Genomic DNA, 18,104 nt, shown 5'->3' with positions numbered 1-18,104 from the left:
ATTCACAATTGATGTACTGTGGCTGTTGAAATCAATTTCTTTTTTTTAGACAAGTCACCTAGAGTGGATTCCCCTAGTTGTGCCTATTTCTTTGCACAGGGTTTATCTACATTTTATTTTCTTTTTTAAATTTTGCATTGCATCAGTCTAAAAAATGACCAAAGATTATTCTGGCCTCAAGAATTTCAGTGGCAAATCCTTTTAGTAGTCCCAGTTGTAACGAAGAGACAATTGCCATCATAAACTCTGTATAAGTAGCATTGTGAAATCTCTGATTTATAAGCATATTGCATAGCAAAAACTGTTTTGATAACCCATGCTTTTCCCTGCTATGTCCAGCTCTCTGGTTGCAGAAAAATATGAGTGAAACAGTTTTCTGCCTTCTAGATTTGGTGGGAAAATAGCGCCTTCAAGAGCTGAACACCAGATCTAGAAATGCCACACCTATGGGTGGCTAAATTTTACTGAGACTTATTTCTCTGCCTTAGGTGGCAGAGAAATAACTTGAATAACATAGGAGGAGAAAAATATAGCCTAGGCTTTTGATTCATCATGTTTTTATAATTGTTAATCAAATGCACAGTATATATTCTACTTCAATGGCTGCCACTTTTAATCTTGTATCTTTTATAAACTTTTCAGATTAAATGTATAGATTGCAATGTTCTATTAGGTGATTAAATAATATATCATACCTTTATTTTATTATTTGGTGATCATTAGCTGCTGTAGAGTGTATTACCAGCAGCAAGTCCTCCAAATAACTTGTACTAACAGTATCACGTCAGAAAAAATCATTACAATTCACGAGCACCCTGTCTGCATTCTCACAATGATATAAATACAGCTCAGTTGCCTAGTGAAGTCAGATGTTTGCATTTACCAACAGGTTTTAAGCAAGACATAGGCGAGAGATTCCTTAAGAGTTTTAGACTACAGGCAGCAGCAGCATCTTCCTAAGTTTTGTCATTAAGACTCACCCGTTTTCTGATCACACAGAAACCTTCTGGTTTTGATGGCTGAATAACAGCCCTGAGGCAAGCACAACTGTTAACATTTGAAAGTGCTAGCTAGGAAATATTTAATGCGTTTTTAGCTACTTTTAGCACCATTAAACTGTTGGGCAAAAAAATCACAAACAAACAAACAAAAACCCAGTCAATCCTATCTGATGAGCCAGCTCTTCTACAGACACTCCCCAGATCTTTGGTGGTCTGCAGACCACAGCTTCAAATCCACTGCAGTATTTGAAATCTCACTCTTAGAGCAGCTGAAAGCTCTTCGCACCTGTATGTTTCTTTTTACAGCAAGAGCTGGATCTGGCTTCAAATGCAGGATAAAGAAAGACATATAATTTTGACTTAAGAGACATTTAACTGAACCACCAATATATTCTCTTAATTCAAAGCAGGAATAGGGTGAACATCTCCAAATCCCAAGAATGTATTATATCATCAACCCCTTATTTTTAAGTGGTTCCAAATCATCAAAAAGATTGTGTAAGAGCAGCTGATTCCCAATATAGATATCCTTTTCTTGGGCACCAAGTCATGCCAAGACCCTGGCTGAAATTTTACAAGCGTCTCTGATTGTACTTCAAATAATAGTTATTAGTCATAAGGATTGGCTACCTTTCTTTTCTTTGAAAAGAAGCTATAAATGTATCATCATTTATTCATTTCTGAAATCATCATATTGTTCTCCAAAAGAGTATGGTTAAATTTACAAAATTTAGAAACATATGTTGCGGGACATGTTTAGGATGTTTCTACTCCTAAACTCAAGTTTAAAACTATGTGTCCCACCCCAGCTGTGAATTCTATGAAAAGTATGTTCAGTCAGAAGTACAAACATTTCTGCAAATTTCTGAAGGTGGGATTTCCTCCTTATTTATGTAAAACATTTTCTTCTTGAATAAAAATAATCTGATAATTACTTTTATTCTTGCATTGGTGTACCAGTTCCAAGACCCAGTCATTAACTAGGACTCCAAGTTAATAAGTGCTGTATGAACAGGGAGAAAGCAAATTTTCCCTGCCCCAAAGGCTTTGTAATGTAAACTCCTAATTTAAAATTCATTAATTTTACACATCACCTTACATAACAATCACAATGCCGTAAAGGAGTGAACACATGCTTGTAATTAAAGCCATGGCAGTCTCATCCCATTGTATGAAAAATAGCTCTATCATAATGGTCCTGAGTTTGTGCCAGAATAGCAGCTAATCATGGGAGAAAGATGATCTAACACTTACAGAACATGAAAATAGAAATGAAACGTTCTGGTTCCAGCCTATTTTCTCTAGACTTGCTGGGTGATCTTGTGCGTGCTACTTAAGCTTTCCGCCCCTCAATTTACCCATGTGCAGAACAGCAATAACAGTATTTATCTGACTCAGAAATGTTTTGTAAGAATAAATTCATAAATCATTAAGTCTCTTACGCACTCTCAACACAGCTTTCTACACAGCACCCATTATAGACACTCGAGAAGCACAAATGAACTACTGGTTTTAGCCCCATAATGCCTCTAAAAAGTAGAGTCCAGGGATGTGTGGCAGGAGCAAATAGATCTATCATGGTCAAAAACTTTCTATTCCTGTGCTATTTGCATTTCACCTGTAATATACAATTAGGATAAAGTTAATAAAATTCATTTTGTCACTTCTTCATTTACAACATGTTAGCAAATTTATGTTCAGAAATGCAGACCAAGATTTTGTACATAAAACTTATGGAGAAACTCCTTCAATTCTTAATCTGTATACTGTTTTCATAAGAAATACCAAACTCTTTAGAAATTGAAAAGGTCACAGTAATACCTTACAAGGAGAGAAGTTCTGGTAAATGCTACTTTAGATGACTTTTCATCTTAAAAGAATGCAGGGATATTGCTCAGTAGTCATAGCATCACTGTGCTTGTACCTAGCAGGAAATGCCAATACTAGATCATCAAGGTCAGTAGTCCCATTCATTGACAAAACCATTCATGATAGGAGAATGAATGAAGTGTCTTGAAAGTTAGCAGTCTCTGATTCTCTGTGCAAATTTCACAGTTCAGGACAGAGCCAGTCTATCAGTGGCATACTTTCAGCTTGTAATCTTCTGTAAAGTCACGTCCCAAGAGAGATAATGAGGTCCCATTCATTATTTGCCAAAGAAGTGCAGCAATTTAAGCCTGACTCTCTTCTGATGGAAAATTAAGTGTTTGAAATTTGGACCTGATCCTACCTTCACTGAAGTCAATGATAAGGTACCACCTGATTTCAAGGGAGCAGCAGTAGAATTTTTGTAATGCAGAGATCACATTAAATTCACTTACCCTACTCTCACACAGTGAAAAGCAGGTCATGGGTCTGATGTTTGCAGCAATAATGAGGAGGCTTTAGAAACTAAATGGGATGTAGCTGATTATTTTAGCACAAATTGAACTGAAGTACTAATGACTTACCAAGCATTATTCTTATCTGTTGCACAATCAGCACATGATGATGTCCAGAAATAGTGTAACATCATACTTTGTTCAGCAAAAGGCTCAAGGGCTGGTACTCTGCTCGCTCTCTATGACATAAATTGGGAGGCAACCTCACTAAAGTAATTGAATTACATAAGACTAAAATTAGTGAGAGGAGAGTTAGACCTGAGAAGGACCTCTCCAAGCAGTGCAAGGGGAGGTGTCACCTTCACCTAGCACTGTCCGAGTCAAGGACCACCACAGCCTGCTGTGCTTGTGGAGGGCTGACCTCCAGGAGGGGCTGCAGGAGCCCTTCTGTCACAGTCTGTGTACCTTTGGGGAAAAAAAAGGGGTGGAGACCAGAGAAAAAGTGACTTGATGGGGCCACCCCAAAGGAAGCCATAGAGAACATCAGATACTTGGATTTTACTGTGACACCAACTTGTCTCAGTCAGACCCATGCCACAGAACAGGGCTGCTCTGAGCCACTTTGCCTGGCCAAAGAGCTGGCACACAGATTGCAGTGAATATTCTGGAGATATGCTCTCTTTTTGACATTTGTCTTATCTCCCTGACAAACATAGCTGCCCCCAGCAGAGAGGCATTAGCTGCTTCTGACATTGGCTCCTAATTTCCATATTCAGTGCAAAATATTGATTTTTCCCCAGTTTTAATGCAATTTACTCACATATGTTATTCAACCCTCAGTGAAAATGCAAATGTCTTGGTCCAAGTATTCAGCTCCACTCCTTCTTAGCCGTGAAGGAGTATTATTCTGCACTTATTCTCCACTACAACACAGTGATGTGCTCTGAGCACTGCCCTGCTGTGTCCCCTTTACTGCTCACCAAGATCCTGCCCCCAGTTGCAGGGTGCTACCACAAGTCCCTGGGTTGTCCAGTGGAGATCACAGCCACTCATAACATCCTGCTGTGAGTAGCAGCAGGACACACAGTAAGGCTACAGGTGGCCATACAAGATCCTATTTGCCAGTAAGTCAGAGAGCATTATTCTAACACCAAGAACCAAAAACCAACCTTTGAGCAGGACTCTGAGGCTGACAGAGCCATGTCCTTCCCTATTGAAGGAGTGTTTCTACATTCTGAAGTCAGAGGGACACCGAGAGTATCACCAAGCAGCCCCTTAGATCTTTTTTATAAAAACCCAGCATCATGTTCTAGCAAGAGAGACACAGTATTTCCAAAGCGGCAGCATGTTCATCAGGAGACCCTTAACTCGTTCTTCCCCTTGTGCACAACAAACACTTGTACTTCTATAGCTGTTTACATCCTCTTTTATGTACAAAAAGCTAAAATTAAGATTAATAGTTCCTGTGATGAAAATCAGCATTCATTATAATGAACAACTCTGGCTTGTAAAGTTAAGGGGTCTTTTATATAATGAATAAACTGTTCACCAGCATTATATCTGTAAGCAGTATTTTAGCTATTGTAGAACTATCTGCAAGTCAGCATCTTGCATGGCTCAGAGAAATTAACTAAATTGAAGACTTAAACTAAATCAATGCTCAGCAGAACTGTAGCCTTATTTTTGGATGCCAAGCCACACTACAGAAAACTTTGTTAGAAAGCAAAGAGAATGTTATTTTTCAACAGAACATGTGTGTGTGTGTGTGTGTAAAGGAAAACATTATTCACAGCTAAAGTTACCCATGAAATACAAATGCAGAAGATTAGAAAATCTGAAAATCTTATGTGTACTTTAGGAACAAAAAACTTTGCATCTTTCTATAATGCCTTACGCTTGAGAAGTTTTAATTAGATCACAATAATTAAGTCTGTCTGATAACATCACTGTGATATACGTCTTCATTTACAAATGGGTAAACTGAGACTGCAAGTGGTCCTTTGTGCCAATTTGTGCCTTACCCAATCAATCAAAGAACAAAACAGCACAGAACTTCTGATGTCCTGGCTTCCACTTCACTGGTCAAATTTTTACCAGATCACATCTCATGCCAACAGGACCTCATGCTAACAATCTCTTTGTATTTGAGAGTGGGACCCAGAGTTTTCAACACTATTATTGCTGTAACACTTCATCACTTGTATTCCTGTCTATTAGTTTAGCATATACAACTGTTTTTGCAGCCAAACAAAACAAGTTTACGAATTCACATATTTTTATTTTAATTATTAATTATATTGTTTTCCAAGAACCTCATTTAAAATACCATTGAAAGTCTTTTTCTCATTTGTCAAAAGCCCCAGTAAATTTATTCCTCTTTTATGTGGTACTGGATTATTTACTCTTCATTTTCTACATGAAACAAGCCCTGACTAGTTACTAGATGGCAGACATGTCATGTCCAAATCCCAGAAACCTGCTTATTTTACTTCATAGGTCTTTTGAGGGTTTGGCTGCTTTCCTGATCTTGCACATGTGAGCTCCATCTTTCTGAGAATGCATCAGTCAGCCTGCCTGAGCTAGTCACAGGCAGGATCTGTAAAACCAGGCATCTGCAGATGTTAGGCTACCAAAAATGAATACCAGTGTTGTATTCTAGGGGCTTTCATTTGGTGCAGGACTGTGGGCCTTGGCAGGGTGGAGCTGGGAGCACGATAGCTTATCTGCACAGAAAGGAGTGTCAGGGTTTGTAGGATTCAGCAGCAGCATGGCTAATGAGGACAGAGCAGCCTGACCCGTGGAAGTGTTGAGCAACCACAACTCCCATTTACTTCAGCACTTTTGTGGATCAGATCCTCAAGGTTATGTGCTTTTTGGAATAAGCCTCTTGTGGTCTGCATCAGCCTTTTCTCTTGGCAATGGTGGCCCAGGCCATTCATTGTTGGCTTTGGCCAGCCGTGACCAGCATGGCTTCTGGTCACAGACCACGTGACACAGTTATTTTTAGCATATCAAATTCGCAGAGAGACTAAATGCCCAGTTTTTGCAAAGTTGTTGAAATGCCTGTTTTGTCTTGTTCAAAGCATTTCTGTCTCCAGGTCCAGCAAACTGCTGCTTTTGACAAACTACAAGTCACCATCTTGCTACTGAGCAGACTGTGCCTGGGAGAAAAGAATCAATTAGATAATAAAAGTGTTAGAGGATTTGCTTGTTTTATCACTTTGTTTATCCTTTCAGTGTTATTGTTCTGTCAAGAAACCAAAACATGAAGAACTACATCACAATTACTCTTTGCTTTGACTCACACAAACCAAGAAGGATGGGTCAGTGAGGGCTGTCACGAGCTGCACCCATTACCACTGCTGCCCTTTGGAAGGAGCCTCTGTTCATTTTTCCTCACTCCTGACTACTCATCAGGAAGGGCCAATAAGGAGGAAATCTTTGGTGAGCTTCTGCATTGTTGTCTCTTCTGCATTAGTAAGAAAGAAAAAAAACTAAGCAACACAATATAGAATTCTGACTTACAGAATACTAAGTGCTTTTTTTCCCCACAGACTTTACTACCTCCCTACATCATTGCCATTGATTTATCTGTTTCACTGTGTGAAAAGCTCATCCTCTACTAGGCTGAATAGCTGAGGTATCATGTACTGCACAATTCATACCCTTTCCCAAGAGCTTATTTGCAGGATTTTCATAAGGAGAGAAAATAACCTGACTAACACAGCTGTAAAAGGATTGATAAAAAAAAAAAAAGTTTTCTGAAAAATTTCCTGAAACTAATTGCAGTGGGTTTAAGCTTTTCTACAACAATGAGACACAAAGGGGTCTACCCAAGCAAATTCAATTGTATTGCAAATTATCTACCTACCTGAGTACAGATCCCTTCTTTGTCTGATTGAGAATATAGATATAGGCATGGGACTGCCACATGACTACTTTATTGCAGAGTTCATCTGCCTCTTTCCATCCCCCTTTCCCCATTTTCTGCCAATCTGTACTTCCTCCCTACTGTCAAATGCTCCCCTGATCCACCTCTAAAAATGTAGCCCTTAAAATATCCTGACAAGCTCTATGGACCTGTACAGCAACAAGGAAAATGTGGCTATCAGAGGACTATTTGTCACACACACTGAACTTAGCTCAGAGCCTCATTAGAGCCACATATGGAGCTTCAAGGGTATTTGTTTGGGATGGGCTGTGAACTTAACCAAAGGTAACTCCCATTCACAGGCAGATGGAGGAGGTGGTGCCAGTAACATTACTGGGTTCAGAAATACAACACAGCTTGTCATAACATGTTGCTCTGGCAACATCTGTTAACAGCCCACAGAGCTATGTAGCACTTAAGCCAGATATAGCCATAATGTAGTCTTTTGCACTGAGCTGCAGCTATTTGTACCTTTCCCAGACAGCAACATGTATTATTTGCTCCTGGCCTCAGAAAACCCCACCATCTCTTTCAGGGTTTATTTTCATTTTTCTGGGATTAGGCTGCAATGCCATGGCAAGTACATCTCAGTAACAGCCTTTTTGAACATGTCAAACTCAGAATTACACCAAATTCCTTCAGGCTCTCCAGACAACACCCAGCCAGAAGCAGAGTTTGGTCCAGACAGCATTGCTTGTCAATCAATGGAACTAATTTCTTACAGGAAGTCCTCCCAGCTTCACCAGCATCACTCCAGATCCTTAACAACATAACATCCAGTTTCATGTACTCTATTCAGCAAATAGGGAAGCTAGTCTGGCACCACCAGGAAAGACTATAGACAGAAATATTTTTGCTTTTGAGTTTATATTTGTGACCATTTTTATGTGTTACAGCTGCAAATGGATCAACGTAGTATCCTACAAGCTGTGAGGTCATATCAACACAAATTTTCTATGACAAACGTAGTCTTTTAGGAGGGGTAGGTGATGGGGAAGGAGACAAGGACTTCTGCTTTCTTGTGCACCATCAGGATTTTATCACTAATCACAATTTTTTTACACTTTTAGAATTTTATGATGTTCAATTCATAAAAGGAGTGACACTTTCCAGAGTGATAATTACTTGAGAATATTTCTGTTGTGATAAGGGAGCCCTTCAGGGTGTCTATAGAGACAAAAGTCAAAAGAGGTAAATGCATGCCACAGCTGTGCCATACCCTTCCTCTGGGTCTAGTAAGCCTGGTGGGTTTTTCCACTGAAACAGCAAGGGATTTTCCTATCAGAAGGCAGCTGGTATCAGCAGATCTCCCAGCTTATCTAGATGTCGCATCTCTTCCAATTTAAATGCTACATCAGTGCTTATTAAGCTTGCATTGCAAAGAAATAAAACTAAGGAAAACATTCTGGAGGGTGCTCTGGATTCCATTAAAGGATTGCATTTCTCACTATGTTACACTTTTTCCATATGGCTGAAACATGGAGCTGAATACATTCGTATACTGCTAGTGGTATAATCCCAGATGGTGACAAATGACCTCATTTCAACAGCAACGTATAGATCTTTATGACACCAATGCTCAACCATGCTCTTGGGATATTCTCTCCAAACAATGAATGACTGGCAGATAGCATAATGTTTAACTGCCTTCGCTTTTGTACACACTTTATGGCTAACGCTGCAGAGCTACTCGTTCATTAAGTACTCAGCCTTGTAACGGCGTTCAGATGACACGAGATATTCCCTGAGCTGCCAGCCAAGGACCTCCTTTGGCCCATGAAGATCAACAGTGGTGCAGGCAGTGTGTCACTATGTGTGTGTAAAGATATGCTCTGGCAGGGTAGAAGTGAGCTGATAACGTCTTACCCCTGCTTGGGCCCTTCAGCTGCCTCTTGGGGAAGCGTGAAAGGCTGCCAAGCTCAAGATGTGCTGCATCCTGCAATTTGGCTTTTCAGAGAAGAACAACCCCTCCCCCCAAACTCACCCACGCAGTTCTTTACCCCAAGAAGAGGTCATCACACAAAAAGTAGATAGGAGAGAAAAAGACTGCACACTTGACTGTAACTGCAAAAGAGAGAAGTCTGGAGTCCTCTTGAGATGTTGTGTAAATGGAAAGCAATCTGGGCTGTCTCCATTTTTTACAGAAAGACCTCTGTGCTTTTGTGGACTTCATGGCCTGCCAGATGGAGACGGCTCCAAGTAACACTGAGATCTTATTGCCTCAGAAAACCAAGGAGAGCTATAACCCCAAGTACTGCAGGTGTAGGAGGGAGTACTTGCTCGGATGATGATTCATGTCAGCATCTGAATAAATAAGGTCAGACAGCCAGAGATTATTCCAGTGAAGGGGAGTTGATTTGTTTGGGGGGCAGAAAGGAGGGGCTGTTTGTTTGTTTCGTATCATTATACTGTAACCCTGGCCTACTCTGACTTGTTTTTGGGTTTTTTTCCCAAGATTCAGTACTCATTTATTTTAATTAAGACCTCCGTTCAGCAGAATATATAACTGGTTGTAGCCTACCTGAACTGAAATAGCTGTAACAAAAGCATAAATCCTAGTGTTAGCATCCACTGTGTAGTCAGCATAATGTAGCCTTTGTAAACTTATCTGAAATCTGTTTTAAGGAAGATGTCTCCACTACAGACCATTAAAAATAAAAAATCATTTACCTCAAAGGAGTGAAAAAGGATTAATTAGTTAGTGCTCGTGTAGCACTGTGGAGATACAAATTATGGGACTGTGTTATTGGTAAGCAAAAGATGCCAACAGGAAGCAGCATTGTTAAAGGCACGAGGACTAACAATGGTTTTGTTCTTGCATTTGTAAATGGTTTGTCTTCTATTGAAAGGTGTTGGCCTTTCAGCCTAGGAGACTGAAATCCTCTTTCTTCAACCAAAAGAGCCTTCATGGGCTGTGCATAGTTTCTCACACTCCCTCACTAGTGTTCCTCACTCTTAGCTTATAGATGCTAGACAGTAGCCCATTCTCCATAGTCCTTTTATTGCTTGGCCTCTGCCTCAGCTGCCAAGAGGGGTGCCATTTAGACTCATTGTTATGGTAGCTTTTATGATCTAGACATGGTGTCTAGGATCAGAGACTTCCTAGCAATTTTGCATATGCTGCTGCACTGCCGTCAGAAGAGAAGAACTCCTAGTAGCCAAAAATGTGGGCAGAATTCAAAGCAATGACCTACAGATGAAAGGCACCCCATCTGGGCCAGTTAAGCCATCCAGCCCCTGAATGCCAGCTCTTCACTGAATGAAACCGTATTGTGATGTGATGCTCAGAAGGGAGAAAAAAAAAAAAGAAAAAAGAAGCAGTTTTAAAATATCTGTGGATAACGGCTGTCTAGAGCTAGGGCTACAGACATTCAAACCTTGCTTACATAATATTTCTATCACGCACCATCCTCCCACCCAACTCTCCACATCATGCCAAGGTGCTGGAGGGAGGTCTTGTTCTTATTTATGCGGCATGAATACAAAATCAGAGAGGGTGGCAGAAACTTTCCACAGAAAGGTATGGTGCCTTGGCATGCTGAGGAAAATAGTAGAGCAGGAACAGCTTGTAAATGAGGGGGGAGGAGAAGGATTAAAGAAATTGAAATAACGGTATTCAAGTATTTCCTCAAAAAAACAGGATGACTGCAGTCCCTTAAACCCAAAAACTCGGGGAGAAAAATACAGAGGAAAACATCTTTTCTCCCTATGTTTATTATATTGCTCACTTAGACAAGGAAAATCTTTTTTTACCCCGTTGTCCTCAGCTTCTTTTTCACCCTGTTGTCCTCAGCTCCTTTTTCACCCCGTTGTCCTCAGCTCCTGACACAAATATGACCTCTGTCCTCCTTCCTTGCAAACATAGGCCAGATGAGGAAGGTGGTTTTGTCACCTGGAGTTAATTTATTCCAGTCTCCGCTGTGCTGTGCTGCTGTGCTGGGGTGGAACCTTTTCAGATGTCGGGATGACAGGAGAAAGAAAAACGAAGCAGCAGAGTATGTGTGGCGGGTGGCCGAGTCATCCTATCACCACGTATTTGTGTAGTTTCTTTTAGTGCCATCCAATCTTTCCTTCTGTCCCTAAATGGCCTGTGTTGAAAATGTCCCTGCTTACAGTTGCTCAACTGGAATGAGGACAAATTGTTTGCAGTGGCCCCCTTCCAAATGCTTGTGCTGTAACTTTTGTCTTGACTAGTCTCTGGAGATATCTCTAGAGTGAGTTTCCTATGACTCGTTTGTGCTACCCCTAAGTCATGTCAGATTTTCTTCCTCCAGTCTTTCAACTTTGCAGCAGAAATCTTATTTAAAACACCCCCTTCACAGAAAAAGCCAGAGCAGGCAGAGGCTTAATGCTGTTATGTCACAAGTTCCCAAGTGAATTAGAAGCGAGGGGGTTGGGTCTCAAGGGTGCCCGAGGTTACAGAGGGGTAAGAGCAGGAAAGGAGACCCACAGGGACAACGGGGATGGCCACACCAAGCAGCTCTGAGTTATTAAAGCCCAGTGGTGTTAGGCCTGCATTGCATTCCACACTAAGATACCAGCCACTTTTGTAGGTAGGAATGCCTGGCCCCTTGGCCCTCCAGGCCACTTCAGTTCAGCACTGAAGGGGTGGTGAAGGTACTCTTCCCCCTCACACTCACATGTGAATTAGTCCAGGATGACACAGCATCAAAAAAAAAAGAAAAAAAAAAGTGGGTTAGCAAAGCTTGAAGAATTAAGCCAAGAAAGGAAGGGTTTATAGTTCCAAAAACCATTTGATGGAGTTTTGCACGTAGACTCATTAATAGATGTTACAGAAGAAAAGGTTCTTTCCTCCCCTGTTAGATGCATGCCCTGTTAGACATGTATGTGTATATATCTGTAATATTTTCCAAGGATAACTCAATTCAAAGGCCATTGTCTGCTTAAATACTAGTTTTTCATCGAGTGTACAATCTGCTTTTAGAAAATAAATACAGAGTTAATGGTATGAAAAGGTCTCCTTCAACACTTTTAGGGCAGAAAACCAGGCCTGTGTAAAGCATCTTCCCTGTCCCTTTACACACTTTGCAGAAAATGATATGAGAATCCTCAGATTGAGGGAGAGTGAAGCCAGGAGATGAGACTGCCATGGTTCCTGACAAAGGCCCTGGACATACAAGGACCATGAGGGAGAGCAAATTGCAGGACCATCAACCCTTCCTGCCTCTTGGCTGGAAGCAACCAGCTGTCACACAGAAGTGTGGCTGGTTCCCCAGGGGAGCTTTTGCCTGCTTAGATTTCCCAGGGCTCCCAAGTCACCAGGCAGCCCCCTCAAAGCACCTCAGCACCTTTTGCTTTGTGTCACAGGAAATGGGAGTGTGGGGAACAAAAGAACAATGGAGTTTAATGAAGGCACCCCATGGTTCCAGTCACGGGATGGTTCACTTTACACATTGGGTGGTGCATCACATTGCAGTGGCATCTCCTGCTCTTTGACCATTTTCTGGTCTCCTGACTCAGCAGAGAGGTTATCTCCACTGCAGACATATCCCTGTATCTCTGAGATAACATTACCAGCTAGAAGTGGACAGAGCACAGCCAGCCAAGGCATTCCCGACACTAGAGGTTGCTCAGTGTTATGAGGCTTAGCAAACAAGGATTTTATACAACGTTGTCATTATTTTTGGGATTTAAAATCTTTGTTACTGGCTATCTTTTATTCATTATTTTTTTTCTTTCCTTTTTTTTCTTTCCTTTTTTTTTTCTTTTTTTTAACACAACCAATGTCATACTGTGCCTCTGCCTCCCAGTTAGCCAGCCAAATGATTGCTTGCATTGCACCAGGATCTCACAAAACACTATGACTACTTTGTTTTTCATTAGCACTAGAGGGGAAAAATAAACAAGCTGGGCTCATGGTTTATAATTGCATATGTAATTACATTTTAAGACCACTCTTTGCAATACAAATTAGCTCACTGCCCTTTGTATCATCTCTGCAGTGCCTCTCAGAGCAAATGTAAGCCATCTCTTTTTTTGTCCATCATGCAGCCAGATTCCAATCTCGGATGTGCTGAAAACAGTGTGATGTACCTCTAAAAATGATCTGCTCTGCTTGCAAACACAGTGACCAGTATTTGGAGCCATGCCTTGACATTCCCTATGTAGTTGGAAGAAGAACCTGTCCAGGCCAATCTTTGGGTCCAATCCAGCTGGCAAACATTTTATAGTACAGCAAATTTTTGTAGAGTTACTCCTGGTTTGCATTGTTTTCAGCATCTCCACAGATCCATGGGAAGAGATCTGCTGATACCACAAAGGCAGAGTCTGTGCTTGGCTTGACTGGTTTCACCATATAAGTAGTAGGGAAGATGAGGAGCATATTGTCAATAAAACACAGACATTATTTACAATTCAACTTCTAAAAGCTGCCATAAAGTAGTGAATAGCAATGAATAAGTCCAAAGCCATTCTACTCTGTTTTGGTTACTACTTTATGCTCCCAGAGCTCATATGTTCAAAGGGACAAAGCAGAGACGCCCAGAGGAGAGGAAGTCTCATTCTAAAAAGCCATAAAAAGAAATGCATGGCCACAGATCAGGGGATAATTTTATTTCTCACATGTTTTCTGACCCTATGAAGAGCAACTTTAAATTGTTGCTCTCTTTCTTGATTTTAGAAGAGTCTAAAGCAGACGCCACAGTTTACAAAATAGCAGGTGGGCATGAATCCTGAAAAAGTAGATCCATAACAAAATCTTGGTCACTGAGGCCAGAAGGACCCTACCCTTCTGTCTGTGGCAGGATTGATCTAATTATTCTATAACTGTTCCTGCAGATGGGTGTCTGGCCTTGAATAACTCCAACGACAGTGATTGTCCAACGGCTCTTGGCAGCTTGTCCAACTGCCAAACAGTTCTTCTACAGTTTTGCCTAATATTTAACCTAAAACTTCCCTTCTGCTTCAGCCAATTATTATTTGTCCCATCTTTGTTGACTAATGAGAATAATTGATCCTTGTCCTCTTTATAACATTCCTTTATGTCTCCCGTTATTATGTTCCCCACACTTTACTTTTGCCTTTTGGCTAAAGGTGCCAAGTTATCTTAACCTTTCCTCTTAGATCTGAATGCCAGACTTCTTACCATCTTTCTTCCACTCTAAATTCTTCAATTTGTCCACATATTTTCATACAGAATTGAATGTAGTTACTCCAGTTATGCTTTAACCAGTGCCAAGCAGAGCGCAATAATTACTTCAGTAACCTTACTGACCCCATCTAATAACAAAGGCAAAATGCAGCATGTAATTAAAATCTAAAAAAATAACTATTTTTAAAAGCTAATTGCCTTGACAATCAGAACATTCTACAGCTCAGAGAACACACACTAAAGAATTTAAAGGTTATTGTTCATTCAAAAAACATCTTTTTCAATTATATTCCCAATATTATATTTTGAGCTGTCTTCTGTTTTACTTCTATTAGGAATGGTCTGCACTGCATCTCTCACACTTCCTCACCATCTTCTTATTTCCTGTAGATTTAACTCCTAGAAGCTCCATGGGGTCCTGTCTGTAGTAAGGGTGTTCACTAAGAATTTCCCATTGTTTTGAGACCTTCTCCAGCTCCACCAGTATGGCACAGCAAAGAACTCCCACTCATGCTTTTGATCTTTTAGGCTATTGCTATGTCTTCCAGCTTCACTAATGTCAGTGGAGCAGAGCCAACAGTGAGGCATTTTTAGAAAGCTTCCTTTACAAGGACAAAATATTCATCTCCTTTGCCAAGTCCATGGTGCCCTACCTTGAATCCCCTTCTCTCTGTGGTCTGGCTGATTTTCTTTTAAAGGGCCTTCTGTCCTCTTCACATCATCAGCATCATACATGTCCATCACAGTCTGTAAATGCATGTACTCCTGCTTTCCATGGGTACCTCTTCAGGAATAGAAATCCTTGTTACAACCAACACAAATGATTCAACATTGCTATCAATCTGCTGACAACAGCCATTCTTGGAAAATGGTTACATGAATTTCTAGAATCCCTGAAAATAAACAAATTTGGCTCCATTAATAGGAATGGCAAATTCAGACTGCAAACTCAGTAGACTGAGCCAATGCATTTAATTAAATTGGTTTTCTATTATGCTGATAAGCAGAGATATGAGTGTTGTTAGTAGACGTTATAGTTTCTAGTCTTGTTGCTTCATACAACCTTAATTAAATTACAATTGTTCTGTTGGAAAACATGTCTGTGAACACCTCCAGATAGACAACACAGGAAAATATTCCTAACAATATAAAAATCAGAAGTGCGATATTGCATGGTAGATAGGACAAAAAAAGGCTAAGACTGCAGTGGGGAAGATTCAGATGTGACTTAAGAAAAACCCGACTGTGAATCATTAGAATATATCATCTGGGCATTGGAATAGATCATCTTGATTTTCCTGTTCTTTGTTATCTTCTAGCACAAGTTAAATGAGCAGCTGACAGGAATGACCCAGGCATAATTGGTCCTACTTTGTTACACACAGATGACTGAGGTTCTTTTGAGGATCTTTTCGCCTCTGTTGTATTGCTATGGTTGTATTTCACTTTAAATTTCTAAAAAATGAAGTAAACTCCTGATCTCATTTACACACCTCTGAGCCTCTCATATTCTATAAAATCTGTACATTTACAAATGAGGTCAGAATTTGGCTTCCAATAATAACACATTGTAATATGCCAGCAATTCCTCCATAATATGGAAAAGAGCAAAGTACCTTGTTGTATAGGTCCCTTAACCAGTATATACAACAAAATAATCACTGCTTTTTATAGCTAGACCTCATCCAAACACTTGTGTAAGACCCTCTTTTATAGCTATGTAAAGTAACATATCCACACATTTCCACCTGGAGAAGAGGTATCTTTGGAGGTCTGAATAAAATCAAACAGAAATACCACCTGAAAATGGACAGTGTACAACCAGGCATTGGTTGGAGTCCAGGCAAACAAGAACTTAAAAGACTTATGTTTGCAAACTTATGTTTGCATGGTTCTTTGGTATTTAGGTATTTTCTTCCTTCTTTGTTTATTACAGTGCTCTGGATAGACATTAAATTTAACAGCTCAGTATTTCGTTTTTTTCCACTTACCTTGAAATAAGATTCACACACATTTTTGTAGCACGATTTAAAGCTGCCAAGTGGTCTTTTAAACAATCCTCAGTGCTTCCAAAGGAGTTGCTCATGGCCTCTTACACACAAGTGCGTCCCTGGACCCACATTAGGAACTGATCCCATCCCATACAAATAAAGCTTTACCCTCTTTGTCCAGCAGAAAAAGCACTCCTTCTTAAAACATGCCAGGACACCAAATCCCCATTGTATTCCACTAGCAAATTCTGCTATAAGACTCCATTGAAAGCCTATTTAGGTTGGTTAAAGGCTTGCCATCAAGTCAGTGAGGTTTGGGACAGGCCCTTGACATAGGGGTCTTAAGGACAGGAAAGCCTCCCTACACACTATAGCTCTTAAGGAAATCACTGAGGTCAGCAGAGGCTGATGGACTTCAGCAGATCACTGAGGTCAGCAGATGCTCAGTGGGAAAAGAATTTTGTGCTGATCCAAAGCTACCAGAGAAATAAGAAGGTGGGAAGACTGAAGAGAGTGAGTCCTTCCCACATGTCATTCACCTGCAGGCTGCTAGATCTGCAGCAGCTGGAAAAGCCAACCAGAAATGTTCTTTGGAAGTGATTAAAGAAGTCAGCACTCCCACATAATGTAGAAATGACTGCATGATGTGGTTTTTTATTTTTAAAATAAATTTAAGACTCCATCCCCTAATTCACACAAAAGCTAACAAAATAAGGTGGTTTTTTAATGATGTACAAATCAATATTATAAAAATAAGTAAATATTTTCCTTGGCAAGAAAATATCAAATACCTCATCCTTGTAACATGCTAGTTTTGTATTTACACAGCGTAGTGTCCCACATTACCATAATATGTTAGTAGCATGAAAATTTTTTATCTGCCATATCTTAAACAAAGCTTGAGTTACTGTCTGCAGTGCCCTTAAGCTAAATGTCATAGTCTTCATAAGATTGAAACAAAACACAGAGAGCAGTGAGCACTAACCACATTAAGGTTTAATGCTTATAAACACAGAAGGTTTAACACTTGGCAAGCCAAAATTCCCCTATGACCTGAAGACATGCAGATCATGACCTGAGAATTAAGTGCTGCGTTAAGCAGTCAAGCTGTCTCCCTAAAGAAAAGACAAAAATAGCCAAAGACCCAAAGACTAGCTGAGCCATTGGGTTGGCATATGTCAGGTGAGACCAGGCCCAAATCAGAGCTGACCTGTAGCCGTGTGGGCCAAGCCTGACCTAGGCAGGGCTTCCTAAGAAGAAGGATTTTCACAGGTGCTCAACACCCATTGTCCCCACTGACCCCAAGGGAAGAGGAGCACTTAAACTATCATGCAACCCATCTCAACAAAAATCTTCTCGTATTAGCCGGAGGGAGGGATCCAAAGTGAAATTTCTTTCCCCTCTATTTTCCTAACCATGAAGGTGCTCCCTTGCTTGCCCTGTCTCCCTTCAAAAGCTTCTCCTAAAAGCAAGTGCCACAGTCTTAGAAAGTCGCCATCTGCTTAATTTTTCTGAGAAACCTGGTTGAAAAGTGTCACTTTGGGGGAAAAAGCTTGGGGATAGAGGGGGAAAGAGAAGGAAGCAGGGAAAATAAAATGTGAAACAAAGGTTTTGAAATAAATGCTTAAAGATACATAGGTCAACCTTTGTGAAAGAAAGAAAAGAGAAAGAAAGAAAAGAAAAGAAAAGAAAAGAAAGAAAGAAAGAAAGAAAGAAAGAAAGAAAGAAAGAAAGAAAGAAAGAAAGAAA

The sequence above is a fragment of the Passer domesticus genome, chromosome 6 (assembly GCF_036417665.1).
Source record: "Passer domesticus isolate bPasDom1 chromosome 6, bPasDom1.hap1, whole genome shotgun sequence".
NCBI lineage: Eukaryota > Metazoa > Chordata > Aves > Passeriformes > Passeridae > Passer > Passer domesticus.
Note: the sequence above shows the minus strand (reverse complement) of the source record.